Below are 7358 nucleotides of genomic sequence, written 5' to 3'. Positions count from 1 at the left end.
CGATTACTGTGACAAATGATGATCTAGAACTTTATATTTTTGAGCCTGAATATACAGAGGGTGAGCTTACAGCTTTTAGAAGCTTAGTGATGAGAGCAGATCCAGCAAGTAGCACTTTTGCTATAAGTGCTAAACAAAAAATACAAACTATGAACATAATGAAACAATCACTTACTGTAAAATGTCTGCTCTCGCTTGGATGTTGACTGATGGGATGTTTATATCTTCCCGTTTGGATGAATAATGAATCATATTGCTCATACAGGTAAACAGAACAAAAACAAAAAAAACAAGCGAGTGTGTGTGTGAGACAATCAGTAGTACTTTAACTTTAACTTTTTCACGTATTTCTCCTAATTTCCTTGTGTAAGTTGAATGTCAAAGTTGACCAACATCAGTTGACAACAATCTTATGCTGTACAAGTGAGAGGCATGATTTATAATCTAGAATGACCTTTTACCACCTTAGATGCAATGCAGCAGCTCAATTTGTCAATAGCATAAGCTATATATTTCTCTGTGATAAAGGCACCGCTAAAAGTAGTTCCTTTGTGTTAGCTCTTTTTTTAACAATGTTGCTAATACTTGTGTAATATGCTGATCACTGCGTGTAAATGGAGTATTGTTGGCAGTTTTGGGATGTTTTTTTAGAGAGCTTTATGGGCGGGAGAGATTAATCCAATTAGCTACATTGTTGGTCGTTGAGTGCAAGCCGAATACTACAATTCATAATGCATAAAAAAACAAAAAACATGTGTTCTTGTCTCACAAGGATTGACAATGATAATGAAAATTCCCCCTCCCCCAAAAAGTGCAGTTTCCCGTTAAGGTTGTTCGGGAGTGAGGTATACCATCATACACAAGGCCAAGCCACTCTGGCTGGCTTTCGTAACATTTGGTAATATAACAGGTGATAATTCTACCTTAAAGGAGAACATTATCACAATTTCAGAATTGTTAAAACCATTAAAAATCAGTTCCCAGTGGCTTATTATATTTTTCGAAGTTTTTTTCAAAATTTTACCCATCACGCAAAATCCCTAAAAAAAGCTTCAAAGTGCCTGATTTTAACCACCCGTCCATTTTCCTGTGACGTCACATAGTGAAGCCAACACAAACAAACATGGCGGAAAGAACAGCAAGCTATAGCGACATTAGCTCGGATTCAGACTCGGATTTCAGCGGCTTAAGCGATTCAACAGATTACGAATGTATTGAAACGGATGGTTGTAGTGTGGAGGCAGGTAGCGAAAACGAAATTGAAGAAGAAACTGAAGCTATTGAGCCATATCGGTTTGAACCGTATGCAAGCGAAACCGACGAAAACGGCACGACAGCCAGCGACACGGGAGAAAGCGAGGACGAATTCGGCGATCGCCTTCTAACCAACGATTGGTATGTGTTTGTTTGGCATTAAAGGAAACTAACAACTATGAACTAGGTTTACAGCATATGAAATACATTTGGCAACAACATGCACTTTGAGAGTGCAGACAGTCCAATTTTCATCAATTAATATATTCTGGAGACATACCCTCATCCGCGCTCTTTTCCTGAAAGCTGATCTGTCCAGTTTTGGAGTTGATGTCAGCAGGCCAGGGAAGCTAGGGTCGATAGGGGGTTTAGCTCGCTCGTCTGCGGGAACAAACTGCCGCCATTGCTTGCCGTGCTACCGAGGTCCTTTGTCCCTGAATTGCTCACACACTCCGGCAGATTCAATGGGGGTCTGGCGGCAGATTTCTTTGACTTTATTGTTGGAAGTGCATCTGCTTTGAGTGTCTCAGGATATCCACACATTGTTGCCATCTCTGTCGTAGCATAGCTTTCGTCTGTAAAGTGTGCGGAACAAACGTCCAATTTCTTGCCACTTTCGCATCTTTGGGCCACTGGTGCAACTTGAATCCGTCCCTGTTCATGTTGTTACACCCTCCGACAACACACCGACGAGGCATGATGTCTCCAAGGTACGGAAAACAGTCGAAAAAACGGAAAATAACAGAGCTGATTTGACTCGCTGTTTGAGAAAATGGCGGATTGCTTCCCGATGTGACGCCACGTTGTGACGTCATCCCTCCGAGAGCGAATATTAGAAAGGCGTTTAATACGCCAAAATTCACCCATTTAGAGTTCGGAAATCGGTTAAAAAAATATATGGTCTTTTTTCTGCAACATCAAGGTATATATTGACGCTTACATAGGTCTGGTGATAATGTTCCCCTTTAATAAATGCTTTTGCTATTCTCTAAATTGTGTTGTTCAAGTTAATATTATTCATATGGTGCTGGGATACCTATGATTTCAGCCTTCCAAATTTCGACCCTGATATTTGTCAAGTCCTGGTTACAGCTCTGAACAGCAGTACAGCCGTCCCTCATTTATGGTGTTTAATTGGTTCCGGACATGACTGCGATAAATGAGTTCCCGTAAATCATTAATTATGAATCAAATATTTGTATTACTAGTACATTAAAAAACAAAAACATATTACGACCTAATGAGAGCACTCTAGACATGAAATAACACCCTCTCGCCACCTTTACACTATTTTTTAATCCGATATAGTAATGCTGCGTGAGGCTGAGCCAATCAGTGGCCACCAGCGGTGGGTAGTAACGCGTTACATTTACTCCGTTACATCTACTTGAGTAACTTTTGGGATAAATTGTACTTCTAAGAGTAGTTTTAATGCAACATACTTTTACTTTTACTTGAGCATATTCATAGAGAAGGAACGCTACTTTTACTCCGCTACTTTGATCTACATTCAGCTCGCTACTCGCTACTAATTTTTATCGATCTGTTAATGCACGCTTTGTTTGTTTTGGTTTGTCAGACAGACCTTCAAAGTAGATCTATCGCAAGCCTCACAAGCCTGCGTTTCACCAATCATATACAGTCACTGGTGACGTTTGACTCCGTTTCACCAATCAAACAGAGCCAGGCGGTCACATGACCGTCACATGTGGACCCCGACTTAAACAAGTTGAAAAACGTATTCGGGTGTTACCATTTAGTCGTCAATTGTACGGAATATGTACTGTACTGTGCAATCTACTAATAAAAGTTTCAATCAATCAATCAAAAGTGTGAAGGAAAAAAGACACTTTTTTTATTTCAACCGTACCTCCCTAAAGACTGACCGCACAGTTCCTGTCTTCACAATAAAAGTGCCGCTCCATCGCGCGTGCGCTAACAAAATAAGAGTCTTGAAAGCCAGCGCAAACAAGCTAGCAAGCTACGGAGTTTGCCGCCAATGTATTTCTTGTAAAGCGTATAAAAACGAATATGGAAGCTGGACAAATAAGATGCCAGAAACCAACCACTTTCATGTGGTATTAGACAGAAAGGAGGAACTTTTTTTCTCCTCCATTTGAAAACGTGGACGTTATCAGCACTACTGTCTGATTCCAATCAATGCAAGTCATCAGAATCAGGTAATACACCAACTTATATTCTTGTCTTCATGAAAGAAAGGAATCTATATGTTAAACATGCATGTATATTTATTAAAACACCTTTAACATATGAACAAACACGGCAAAATAAATAAATATAAATTATAAATGTATGTATATATATGTATATATGAATATATATTGTATATATATGTATGTGTGTATATATATATATATATATATATATATATATATATATATATATATATATATATATATATATACATATGTGTGTGTGTGTGTGTGTGTGTGTATGTATATATGAGGTAGATCACCTCGACTTGGTCATTTAAAAAAGTAGCTCGCCTGCTGAAAAAGTGTGGGCACCCCTGGCTTACATGAACTCAACATCAAATTTGAGGAAGTCCGGTAAGCAACGTTAGTAGATATTTTGTCTGTCACCGTAGGCTGATGTTAGCTTCCCTGCTATGAATCACTGTCAAATGTACATCGTGTGGGGACATTTATTAACGCACTGCAGCCTCATAGACAGACAGAGATACACATACACGCACACACTCACGCATGCATACAAACACCAATCAGAAGTGCACAGTGTGTTCTCAGATGCAGCCCACACCTATCAGTTTATGGTTTGCGTAAAGGCTAACTTGTTATTTTCCTTTGTAATCTCTGCCTACTGAGCCTATGGTGCTGTTAAGTTATTGTGGCTCAATTTGCCTTAATGTTAATGTATTATTATTTAATATATATTATTGTTTTAGTTGCTTAAGAGATATTCCTGGCTCTGAATTTGCTCATTGCTATTTTTATGTTTTTGTACATTATTTGTTGCCGTCATCATTAAACGAACAGGTTACTCATCAGTTACTCAGTACTTGAGTAGTTTTTTCACAACATACTTTTTACTTTTACTCAAGTAAACATTTAGGTGACTACTCCTTACTTTTAGTTGAGTAATAAAGCTAAAGTAACAGTACTCTTACTTGAGTACAATCTCTGGCTACTCTACCTACCTCTGGTGGCCACTATACTGAACAGCACACTCTGAGTGATTTGGTCTCCTCAAGTGGCCAATACTACTGTTGTATTGCTACGTTTAGTTTATTTAGCCATTTTGTTTGCTTAAACACTTGATTTTCTTTAAACGCTTTAAAAATATAAACAAATAGCCTCCAAAAAAATCAGCTCTGTGGTGAAGCCACTATATCTACTATGTCAATTTAATTACGACTGTACTATATTGAATAAAATAAATGCATAGGTGTCCTAATTGTAATCCATATCTAAAGGGCTTTCATATTGTTAAAACTCGTATTTAGATTTGGATTTTCCGGGAGACTCCCGTAATTCAGCGCCTCTCCCGAAAACCTCCCGGGACACATTTTCTCCCGAAAATCTCCCGAAATTCAGGCAGAGCTGGAGGCCACGCCCCCTCCAGCTCCATGCGGACCTGAGTCCGCTTTCCCACAATATAAAGAACGTCTACAGTAAAGCAGTCCGTCTGCCGTAAACAGCAATGTTGTGACACTCTTAAACAGGACAATACTGCCATCTAGTGCATTTGATGAAAGCACTTTTGTGCGTGCCACACAGCAATGCACAATCAGAGAGGGTTTTCAGCATGGTTAGAAAGATAGTGACAGAGAATAGAACAAGGATGGACAATTCAACCATTAACTCAACAATGAGTAGATGAGTGTTATGTGTGTGTATATGTGTAAATAAATGAACACTGAAATTCAAGTATTTATTTTATTTATTTATATGTATATGTATATGTATATATATATATATATATATGTATATGTATATGTATATATATATATATATATATATATATATATATATATATATATATATATATATATATTGGCTTCACGGTGGGAGAGGGGTTAGTGCATCTGCCTCACAATACGAAGGTCCTGAGTAGTCTTGGGTTCAATCCCGGGCTCGGGATCTTTCTGTGTGGAGTTTGCATGTCCTCCCCGTGACTGCGTGGGTTCCCTCCGGGTACTCCGGCTTCCTCCCACCTCCAAAGACATGCACCTGGGGATAAGTTGATTGGCAACACTAAAATTGGCCCTAGTGTGTGGATGTGAGTGTGAATGTTGTCTGTCTATCTGTGTTGGCCCTGCGATGAGGTGGCGACTTGTCCAGGGTGTACCCCGCCTTCCGCCCGATTGTAGCTGAGATAGGCTCCAGCGCCCCCCGCGACCCCAAAGGGAATAAGCGGTAGAAAATGGATGGATGGATGGATATATATATATATATATATATGTATGTATATATATATGTATGTATATATATATATATATACATTATATATATATATATATATATATATATATGTATATATATATATATATATATATATATATATATGTCTTAATAAGGTTATCCAAAAAATAGTGCTCGATACCGTAGTAGAGCGCAATATATGTATGTGTGGGAAAAAAAATCACAAGACTACTTCATCTCTACAGGCCTGTTTCATGAGGGGGTTCCCTCAATCATCAGGAGATGTCACTATTTTCATCTCCTGATGATTGAGGGAACCCCCTCATGAAACAGGCCTGTAGAGATGAAGTAGTCTTGTGATTTTTTTCCCCCACACATACATATATATATATATATATATATATATATATATATATATATATATATATATATATATATATATATATATAATGTATATATATATATATATATATATATATATATATATATATAGCTAGAATTCACTGAAAGTCAATTATTTCTTATATATATATGAAATACTTGACTTGGTGAATTCTAGCTGTAAATATACCCCTCCCCTCTTAACCACGCCCCTGCCCCAACCACGCCCCCCGCACCCACCCCCCACCCCCCACCTCCCGAAATTGGAGGTCTCAAGGTTGGCAAGTATGATATATGTATGTATATATATATCTATATATATATATATATATATGTATATGTATATATATATATATATATATATATATATATATATATATATATACATCTCTACCAAATAATATATTGCGATAATTGGTTTGCATCAAGAATTGATTCTGAATTAAATTGTCACCCCAATATTCTTAATCAAATAGTGAGTTCTTATAAGAATTCCATCCCTGCTGATTATTTTTCCAAAGGAATGCGCATACATTTAAAACCAATTGACCTTAGTTACACTGTGTAATTGTTGCATAGAAGCAACACAAGCATGTGGAAACAAGAGGCGGTCCTGCCCCTCCTTCCAGTGTCAGTACAGGGCTAGTGCGGTGGCTCACCACCACTCTATTGATCACCTATCAATGGGGTTGCTTCCCCTCATCTCTAGTCAGTGTGATCGATGCCAAACGATTAGCAGCTGTTGGAGGCAGTGCGTCCAACTAAAAGATCTGCATCAGTGTTTTAAAGATGAATCTACAGTATATGCAATACACTATTCAATGTATTTACATGCTGCAGAGGGAGAGGGCAGTCCAGTCTAGTGTTTCTATTTTAAGCCTGTGTACTGTAAATGAGCACAATCCAGAAGTCGCGCCCACAACACTTTGTGCTGATGTTCCATTGTCCTTGACCACTGCTCCGTAAACGAGAGGCTGCAGGATACTTATATTTTATATGTTGGGGTCCTCCTGCCCCGAGCCTCAAAGTGCTGCCATGTGCCTTCATGGGATGACAGTGGTGCGATGAGTGAGGCAGGGTGGGGCCCTGCAACACATCCAGTCAACAATAGTTCAAGGCTCAGGCGCACTGCAGAAGTGGTTTGAAATGTTAATGCAGCTGAATACGCAAATAGGCTCATCACAGTCTGGGCCAGCATCCACTCTGAACAACACACACACAGGCAGGGAAGCTCTACACACACTTCCTAGGTTTTACAATGCAGATGCTTGTTGGTATAAGGCAAAGACAGCGTGACCTTACATCAAGCTGATGTGCAGC

This window comes from Nerophis lumbriciformis, linkage group LG32, assembly GCF_033978685.3.
Source record: "Nerophis lumbriciformis linkage group LG32, RoL_Nlum_v2.1, whole genome shotgun sequence".
NCBI lineage: Eukaryota > Metazoa > Chordata > Actinopteri > Syngnathiformes > Syngnathidae > Nerophis > Nerophis lumbriciformis.
Note: the sequence above shows the minus strand (reverse complement) of the source record.